This window comes from Ictidomys tridecemlineatus, chromosome Y, assembly GCF_052094955.1.
Source record: "Ictidomys tridecemlineatus isolate mIctTri1 chromosome Y, mIctTri1.hap1, whole genome shotgun sequence".
Taxonomy (NCBI): Eukaryota; Metazoa; Chordata; class Mammalia; order Rodentia; family Sciuridae; genus Ictidomys; species Ictidomys tridecemlineatus.
The window spans coordinates 22335738-22346268 of NC_135494.1; positions in this window are offsets into that span (position 1 = coordinate 22335738).

A 10531-nucleotide genomic window follows, 5' to 3' on the forward strand; every position below is an offset into this window, starting at 1 on the left:
GAAAAACCATAGCTGAAAGGAAACAAGTAGAGAGGGATAAGTTGTTTTTTTTTTTTTGACCAATGAGTTTAATTCCAGATGTATATTGTAGGTTGCTGTGAAGCTTAGTGAAGGATAATATAAAGCTCAGAAAAAGGTGGGGAACTAGAGAAAAAAATAAACAAAATATTTTCACACTTTAACTCTTTTGGACATAATAAAACTCACCCAAGGTACAGATTTAAAGGAAAATGAAAAATTAACACAATGCTGGAGGATACCTACATATAAGAGATAAGCAGAAATTACAGCTGTTAATATTTCCATATTGAAAAAGATAATCATAAGCTTAAGACAATGACATGAGTTGGGTGGGAAAGAGCTTCAACTATAACATTTTTATCGTAAAATAAACATAAACAAATAGTGAAAAATGTTAATGTATTAAATGTAGGTAATTATGTAACTATTTTCAGGTGAAGTACATTGTAATTTTTTAACAAGTGCTAATAAGTAGAATAGTATAGAGGGAATAAAGACACAGACTCTCCAGATAAAAATGACTAACAGTGTTTAAAGACCAAAATGAAGTGACATTTAAACTGATTTTTAAAGGTTAGCTGATTAGAAATTAGAAGCCTGATAGGGGCTTTAGTGTTTCTTTTCAAAGAGCTGAGAATCAAATTCAGGACCCTCCAGTTTAGCTGGCCAGGTAAGTATTCTACCACTGAACCATACTCCCAGTCTCAGGAATCTCTGCCAATCCCTCCCCACCAACGGAGATAGAACCTGGTGCCAGAAAGTTGACCACTGACTTATATCTCCAGTACTTTCTTATTTTGAGACAGTCTCACTAAGTTACCTAGGTTGGTCTTGAACTTATGATACTCTTGCTTTAGCATCCTCTTGCCTTGGCTGAGATTACCAGGCCTGTGGCACTGTACCCAGCTGGAACATTTCTTAATGTCATGAAGACATAGGATAGATTAGAGTATACTGAAGAATACAATAATGACTAGGTCATAAAAATATGGATAATTATTGGACTACATCTTCATCAGCTGAGAACATACATTTACTATCAAGATGGCTTCTATAATTTCTTTGTATAATTTACTGAGCCTCTCCTTCACAGTCTTAATGTAATCTGATACAACAGATATTTGGTTACTGAACAATCATTCTCCCAGTTTTCGGATAGAAGAACCCTGACTTTATTTACCCTCCTTTCATTTGCCAAGTCATTCAGAGGAGGCTTGACACCTTTCTAGCCCTAATGATTGACTTAAGCCACTCAGGAAGTCTCGTTCCCTTGACAGTTTGCTTGTTGAGCCATGAACACAGGTTTCTAGAAAGTTTTCCTTACTTTCCATTTTTCTTGCACAGATGTTACATTCACAAATATGAATGCCCATATCTGGGGCTGCCATCCAGAGACCTCAAGTACCTAGCAGAGGTAACATACCAATATATTGAGAATGGAAGGGCAGGAAGACATAAGGCACTTGGGTCCTAGATAGTGTTACTCAAATATTGTATAAACCTAAAGTCTCTTTTCAACATATCATAAGGACATATCAGCTCTTCTCTTGCCTTCCTTGTGCTTGAGGTCAAATCCAGAACAATCCTGTGCATACTAGGCAAGCACACTATCTTTCAGCTACATTCCCAGGCTCCAGATATCAGGATTCAATAGCATAACAACAAAGATTTCAAACTTCCCTCAAAGTGTTTATATAATCATAAAATATTCTTTTCTTTTTAAGTTTTTTAGTTGTTGATGGACTTTTACTGTATTTGCTTATTTATATGTGGTGCTGGGAATCGAACCCAGTGCCTCACACATACAAGGCAATTGCTCTACCACTGCGCTACAACTCCAGCCCTCCATAAAATATTAAGTTGTAAAATTTAAACCTTAAAATCATAGGCAAACTATTTTATTCTGATATGTGTATGAATATTTGCTGGAAAACAATGTTTTAACTCTCAATCTTATTTATTACTGCTATTCTGAAGATTTTTTTAAACATGAACTTATTTAAAAATCATGGAAATCTGTCCTGACACTGTCATAAAGTTTTTATCTAAAATTCTTTAAAAAATAAAAAAAATCAACTTTGAAGATATAATTTACATACAATAACAGGCAAGCATTTTAAGCATAAGGTTCAATGAGTTTTGGCAAATGTGTAAAATTATATACTATATTCACAATACAGAATATTCTGATCATCCCAAAAGGTTCATTTGTACCCTTCTCCATGCAAATCCTAACTTCAATCCATAACCTCAGCCCTAGGCAATCATGATCTGTTTTTTCTAACTATAGATTTATCTTTTCTAGGGTCTTACCTAAATAAAATCATATGTATTTTGTATTTAGCTTTTTCATTAAATCCTGTCTGAGATACTTCCATATCATTGCAATGTATCAGTAGTTTGTTAATTTTTATTGCTATGTAGAATCCCATCACTTGCCTATAACCACATTCACTTGTTGATAGGTTTTTTGAAATGTTCCAGACTGAGGCTATTACAAATGAAGCTACTATAAACATTCCAGTAAGTCTTCAGGGGTGGGGTGAACATGAGTCATTCTCTTCACCACCACCACCAGCAATATCTAGGAATAGAACTGTTTGATCATGTAATATAAAGTTATGCCTACTTTTACCACAAAAAGCTATTAAACTATTTTCCATATTGTCTATACCATTTTGCATCCCACCAGTAATCAATGTGAATTTCAGTTGCTTTACGTCCTCAACAATACTTCTTTTTTTCTGTCAAAAACTTGTCATATACCTACATGGATTTGGATAGAATCCAAATATTCTGTATAGCTATGTTTTACATTTCCAAGCTCTGGCAATGGAAATCTATTGATATCAAAATGTATATGACATCATAAAATGCATCTGGCTGAACTGATATTATAAAAATCATATGAACTACATATTAACGCTAACCAATTCACTGATACAAATTACAGTCAGGTACTGAATAATGGCATATCATCTTTAATCTCTCTTTATTTGCCAAAGTCAGCAAAAAGCAGTTAAACAACATCCTATCTTCTAAAATATACTATTTCTTCACTTAGGTTAGTTTCAATGGTAAACTAAGTAAGCATGCACATTAATTACTAAGATATGATGAGGAATCTTTTACATTTGCAATGCTTCAAGGATCAGTTTCTCACTTTCTAAAAATCCTATTTAAAAACCAGGATTCAACTTACATAATTTAAAGTCACCCTTATTAATATACAGGTTATTCAGGTATGCACTTTTTTTTTTTTTTTTGGTGGTGGTCCTGGAGACTAAACCCAGGGCCTCGCACATGCTTGACAAGTGTTTTCCCACTGTTACAACCCCCAGCCATTTAAAAAAAATTGAGTTAGGGTCTCATTAAATTGCTCAGGTTGGCCTCGAACTTGCAATCCTCATGCCTCAACCTCTCAAGTAGTTGGGATTATAGATGTGTGCCACCATGTCTGGCTCAGGTCTGCAAGTTTTGACAGATGCATACAATTGTACATTGGCTACATCAATGTCAATAAAGAGCAATTGCATCACCTCCCAGGATTCTCCTATTCCCCTATGTACTCTCCATACAAGCCCAGAGAACCACTGATCTATTTCCTGTTCTTATAGTTGTATCTTTTCCAGATACCATACAAATAGAATCATATGATATTCAGCTTTTTGATTCTGGTTTCCTTCACCTAGCTTAATGTATCTGAGATGCAGGCATGTTTCTGCAAATGTCAACAGTTCATTCCTTTACGAATGAGTACTATGCCACTGTATGCACATACTACTGTATGCACATACTACTGTATGCACATACTACTGTTTATTCATTCCCCAATAGAGAGACATTTGAGTTTCCAATTTTTGAAAATCACACATAGAGCCACTATCAGCATATACCTGCAGGGTTTTCTGTGAACATAATAAGCTTTCATTTCATCTGAGTAATTACCAAGGTGTGAAACTGCTGGCCTGTATGGAAGTACAATCTTAGGAGAAATGACAAAATGTTTCCAAAGTGGCCTTAACATTTTGCATTCTCACCAACAAAATGAGAATTCCAGTTGTTCCACATTTTTTTGAGAGAGAGAGAGAGAGAGAGAAAGAGAGAGAGAGAGAGAGAGAGAGAGAGAGAGAGAGAATATTTTAATATTTATTTTTTAGTTTTTCGGCAGACACAACATCTTTGTTTGTATGTGTTGCTGAGAATTGAACCCGGGCCACATGCATGCCAGGCGAGCATGCTACCGCTTGAGCCACATCCCCAGCCCCTGTTCCACATTCTTAACACTTGTTTATGTCAAAATTTTAAATTATTCTAATAAGTGTGAATCGAGATCTCTTGATCTCTCTATGGTTTTAATTCACTTTCCCCTAATGACTAAGCACCTGATATTGAGCATGTTTTCATGCTTATTTTCTACTTTGCTAACCATATCTACTTTGGTAACATATATATTTAAACTGGTCCTTTAATTGGGTTGTGTACTGGAAACAAAAATATTTGCTATTATAACACTCTATAGTCTTTATATATTCTGGAATCATGTTCTTTGTCAGATATACATATATTATTCTATTTCCTCTCAGAATATATGTTGCCTTTGCATTATTCTAATGGTATCCTTGTACGTGTTTTTTTTTTTTTAATTTTTTTGGTAGTTGTAGATAGACAGAATGTCTTTATTTTATTTACTTTTATGTGGTGCTGAGGATCAAACCCAGTGCCTCACACATGCTAGGCAAGCATTCTACGACTGAGCTATAGCCACAGGCCCTTGTATGTGTTTTTTAAATTTTGATAAAATCCAATTAAGAATTTTTAATTTTATGGTTTGTGGTTTATACGTCCTGAGAATTCTTTAGTAGAAGATTTTCTCTTATGTTTTCACTAGAATTCTAGCCTCTTACATCAAGACTATCAGGTTATTTTAAGCTAACTTTTGATTATTCTGTAAAGTCAAGTATGAGTTTCAATTTCTCCAAATTTGACATCCAGTGTTCCTAACTACTATTTGTGAAAAAAAATTAACTATATCCCACTGAATTACGTTGGTACCTTTTTCAAAATCAATTTACCACATTTGTTTAAGACTATTTCTATGGTCTGTTTCCCTGTTCTATGCCTATGATCAATTATTTCACTCTTTTCATTACTGTAGCTTTAGAGTAAGTCTTGAAATTAAATAAGTCCTCCATTTTTTTGTTTTTCAAATTTGCTTTGGATACTCTAGGCCAGGGGTCTGCAAATTTTTGCTGTAAAAGGCCGGACAGTGTTTTAAGTTTTGTAGACCATGTTGGTCTCTGTAACAACTACTTGACTCTGCCACGTTATTGTAAAAGCATCTATGCACAATACACAAATACATTAAGTGTGGCAGTGTTGCAATGACACAATTTCCAAAAAACAGACAGTGAGCCAGTTTGGCTTGCAAGTAGTAGTCTGTCAAACCATGAAGTAGAGTCTATGTATTACTATACAAATTTTACTATCAGAGTGTCAATTTCTTAAAAAAAAAAAAAAGGCTGCTGGGACTAACTCTACAGATCAATTTGATATCTTGCCGATCATGGTGGTGCACAATAGAATTCCAGTGCTTTGGGAGGTTAAAGCAGAAGCATCACAAGTTTGAGACCAGCCTTAGCAATTCAGTGAGATCCGCAGAAACTTAGTGAGACCCTGTCTCAAAATTTAAAAATAAATAAATAAAATAATGAGGACTGAGGATGTAGCTCAGTGGTAAAGCATCTCTGGGTTCAATCCCCAGTGCCAAGAGGTGGGGGGGAGGTTGACTTTTTAAATTTGTTTTAATTAGTTACACATCACAGTAGAATACACTTTGATATATCATACACAGATGGGATATAATTTCACATTGGTCATGCAGTCTGTTTCATTCAACTATTTGTCTTATCCCCACATCCTCTCCCCTTCCCTCTACCTAATCTGAGGTAACTCTATCCTCTTGTCTATGTTTAACCCCCCACACACACACACCCCTGTGAATTAGGATCCACACATTAGAAAAAACATTCGCCCTTTGGTTTTTTGGGATTGACTTATTTTATTTAATGTGATATTCTCCAACTCCATCCATTTACCCACAAATGCCATAATTTCATTCTTCTTTAAAACTGAGTAATATTCCATTGAATATATACACCACATTATTTTTATCCATTCATCTACTGAAAGACACCTAAGTGTAGTACTGTATTTATTTAGGATCTTCAAGTTTTTTCTCAAAAATATTTTGTAGTTTTTAATGTTATAGGTCTTGTCCAATTTTTGTTAAGTAAACCTCTAAGCATTTCTTGGTTTTCTAAATACTATTATAAATGATATTGCTTTATTTCTATTTTCAGTTTTTAATGAGACAGATACTTCCTGGGCACACACCTGGAATCCCAATTACTCAGGAGAGGGAGGGAAAAGGACCTCAAGTTTGGGATCCTCAGCAATACTTTGTCTCAAATTTTAAGATAAAAGATTGGGTATGTCACTCAGTGGTAAAAAAAAAAAAAAACTCTGGGTCTAATTCCCAATCTAATAATAATGATAATAAAATAATTTTTAAAAAGATACTTCTATACTGATGTGTGTATTAACTTGTTATGTTCCTGCTAGCCTCTCTGTTATCAGTTCTACTAGTTTTTTTTTTTAATAGGTTCCATAGAATTATCTACATCCAGAAAGACCACAAACCAGTTTTATTTTCCTTTCCAATGTATGCCTTTGCCTGCCTGGCTTACTGCACTGGCTTGCTCCTTTACAGTACAATGTTGATAGAAGTGAAGAGAGAAAACATCTTTGCAATGGCTCCTAATATTAAGTGAAAAACATTCAATCTATACCTTTAAGTTGTCTGAAAGATTTTTTGGTAGTTGACTGTCCTCAGGCTGAGGAAATTTCCCTTGAAATTCTTTGTTTGCCTGAGAGTTTTAAATCATTAATGGGGATGTTGAATTTCTTCCAGTTTCTCTATTTGTACTTATACAATCATATAGGTCTTTTTTATTCAACTTATAAGGTGAATTACATTGATTTTTCAATGTTAAATCAAACTTGGAACCTTTGAATTCTTGGGATGAATAACATTTGGTCACAGTATATCACCCTTTTATTATATTCCTGAAAGTTAATATTTTGTAAACTATTTTTAGGTCTGTGGTCAAGAGACATTATTTTTTAATTTTCTTTTGAATTTTGTGTTGCTTCTGGTATTAGACTAATCATGTTGGCCTCATGGAATGAGTTGGGAAGAATTCCCCATACGTGTGTGTATTTGTATGTGTGTGTATTTTTAAAGAATTTAAGACAGGTATTACTTGTTCCTTAAATGTTGAAAAGAATTCACCAGAGAAGCTATTAGGGCCTGGAGTTTTCAATTATAAATTAAGTATCTTTAATATATAGCACTATTTATATTCTTGATTTTGTTTCTTGCATTAACTTCCAAGGATTTCTTAAACTCATCCCAGTTGTTAAATTAATATCAGCATAAAGTCATTTACAACATTCCATTATTACTCTAGTTTAGCCCCACCCTCCCCCAGCAAGGCCCAAGGCTCTTTGGGAGTTTTCACTAAATGCCCTGAGTGATCAACAAGAACTTTTCCCCTCTGGTTAGTAAAAGCTCAAATACCTACCACTCATCTATGACCCCCGATGTACGTCAGGTCACATTAATTTGGCCACTCTTCGTGCGGTTTTATAGTCTCACTCTATGCCTACATTAAGAAAAAGTAAAAAGACTTCTATGCACACACACACACTTTTAACATTATTTGTCTACATTGTGTCGGCTGGAACTTTTCTTTTCCTCTGCAAACTCCAGCTACCTCCGTTTCCATAAATTCTGAAGTCTGTCTCTTCAACTTGTTAAGGCCATCATTCTCTACCTTTGCTGAGGGGGTTAGGTAACTGAAAACTGCACCTGATTTCTAGTCTTTCAGGGACCACTGTGTGTAGTGATGTTATCCACTGTCTAAAAAAAAATCACTGCTTCAATTTATTTTGTCCAGGTTTCACGCTTTTGGGGAAGGAGGCTGGGGATGGATTAAATTCATCATGACCACTTAATTTGTTCTTAAAAGTTTAAATCCAGAAAAATATTTCATTCCTTGATTTTAATATCATCAAAGTGCAGAGGGTATTACTTTCTAAATAAATCTGTACTTTAGGGCTGGGGTATTGGCTCAGTGGCAGAGCATTTGCCTTGTACATGTGAGGCACTGGGTTTGATCCTCAGCACCACATAAAAATAAATAGATTGTGTCCATGTGTAACTAAAAATATTAATAAATCTGTACTTCAGTTTGTATAACAGAATTTATCCCTTAATAATAAATCACCTTCAAATAAATTTTAGGTGTTTCACTATAATCTGTTAAAAGTACTCTGTGGCATTTTTCTTTTGTACAAGTTGAAGAAAGGAAACATTTTTAAGTACTCATTTATGTATCTGATTAGTTTAAACTTTATACTCAGCTTCAGATAGGCTCTTTTAGATGGGAAGAGGGGTTCTTATAAAGATAAGCATAATCAAAGAAAGAATATATAAAAATCAGAAGCTATAGAATAATCTGATTATAATGATTGCAGTCTTACTACTATAATCACTGTTTTATTGTCAGGAGTTTATTGCTTCCCTTCCATTATGTGGAAATAGCATCTCTATTTTTGTACTTTTTTTTTTTGCAGTGCTGGAGATTGAAGCTAGCACCTCTTATAAGCTACACAAGTACTCTGCCACCAGACTACACCTCTGGTCCTTGTTCTTCTGATGTTTTAAAACCAACTACTTCACTTTCTATTGACACAGCCATTCCCTATCTATCTCACAATTTCTACATACTTTATTCATTTGTGACGGACTCAAGGGTCTCTCAATATTCCACAATTATATGATTTGCCTATTTTGGGACTTTGCATTTGAATGAGCAAAATTAAAAGAATATGAAGTACTACCCAATTGCCTTAACCTTGTAACCAGTTATGAATTGGCTGTTGGTTCATCCCATGGTTTCTTCATGAGCCTGGAAGGAACCAGGATGACTGATCAGTATTCAGTGTAAACTCTTTAACAAAGTCTCCTGGATTGTTCTTGCTTTAATAGCAAGTGTTGAAACATGTTTTAGCAAAATGCACTAAAAAGTAAAAACTTCTCAGACTGAAACAAATCACCACATTACATTATTTTTCTTTAATGGAGATGACTTCAGAGATCTGGAAGATTAATGTTTGAATGCTGATCCAGTTCCACCACAAAGTCACTTTATTTTTACTGGACAGAAGATAAGGATTTACCTTGTTCTCTCATCACACCTGAACTACTTTTTCATGTTTGATAATGAGTAAGAAAAGGAAGAGTAAGACTAAAAGGGCTTTGCTGATAGGGCAAATTCTCAGGAGCAGAGAAGTAAAACAGTTCCTTTCCCATTTCTTATATAGCCATCTTGTCACCCTTCAAAAGAAAATAAATCACTGAACTAAAATATCTGCCCTATCACCTTTGTCTTTTGTTTCAAAATTCGGTAGGAAATAAAAGATAAGATAGTGACAGCACCAAAAATTGTTATTAGTTATTTAAGATGGTCAGGTATTCTTTTTTTCAAATCTCTGATCTTTTAATCCTGCCCACTATATTTTTCCGCTTTTCTTTCCACATACCCTATTCTTTCAGCAAACTTCATTCCAACATTCCTGTTCCTCACACTTGCTTAAAATATAATCTGAATTTTTGTTCTGACTGTGTTTGCTGCTTTCACTATATTAAAACTTCCCAACAGGTCCCCAAATAACTCCACACTGCTAAATCCAATGACCAACTTTCAGTCCTCTCATCTTACTTGACCATTAGCCATCAGCCACATTTGACACAGGTTTTCTACTACCAACAAAATAAAATCTGAACTCCCTTAGCCCCAGTACTTCAGGCTAATTTCCCTAATTCCTTTTCCCATTCTGCTTTCCCTATCACCTACTAATCTAAAACTCAGCCTCAGAGTTAGGGAAGACAAAAAAGGATAATCAATATTAATTAAGAAAACCAGGAGGCAGAGACAGTCTACCAGGAGGCAAAGACAGCCTTTTAAGCAGAGCGAGCATGCTGTGCAAATCAGAGACATGAAAAATTGTACTCTATTTGTATAATATGAATTAAATTACATTCTGCTATCATATGTAATAAATTTAGAATAAATAAAACAAACAAAAATAAAGATCCCTATTAAACTAAAAAAAAAGCCTACTACAAACCCAAGAATGAAGTGAGTTTTAAGAATGTTAAGTAGTTCAATGCTGAAGTACAACATACAAATAAAAAGGGAAAGATGAGAACAGAAGAGATAGTAATAGGAAACAGTCTATCTCAGAGATATTTTGTTCTTTCTACTTGACACAAGCTGCATTTTATACACTGGCATTCATTTAATTTTCACTGAAATAAATTACTGAATTAAAATTTGATGCTGATGAATTCTATACAACTACCTAATATTTATATCCCCTG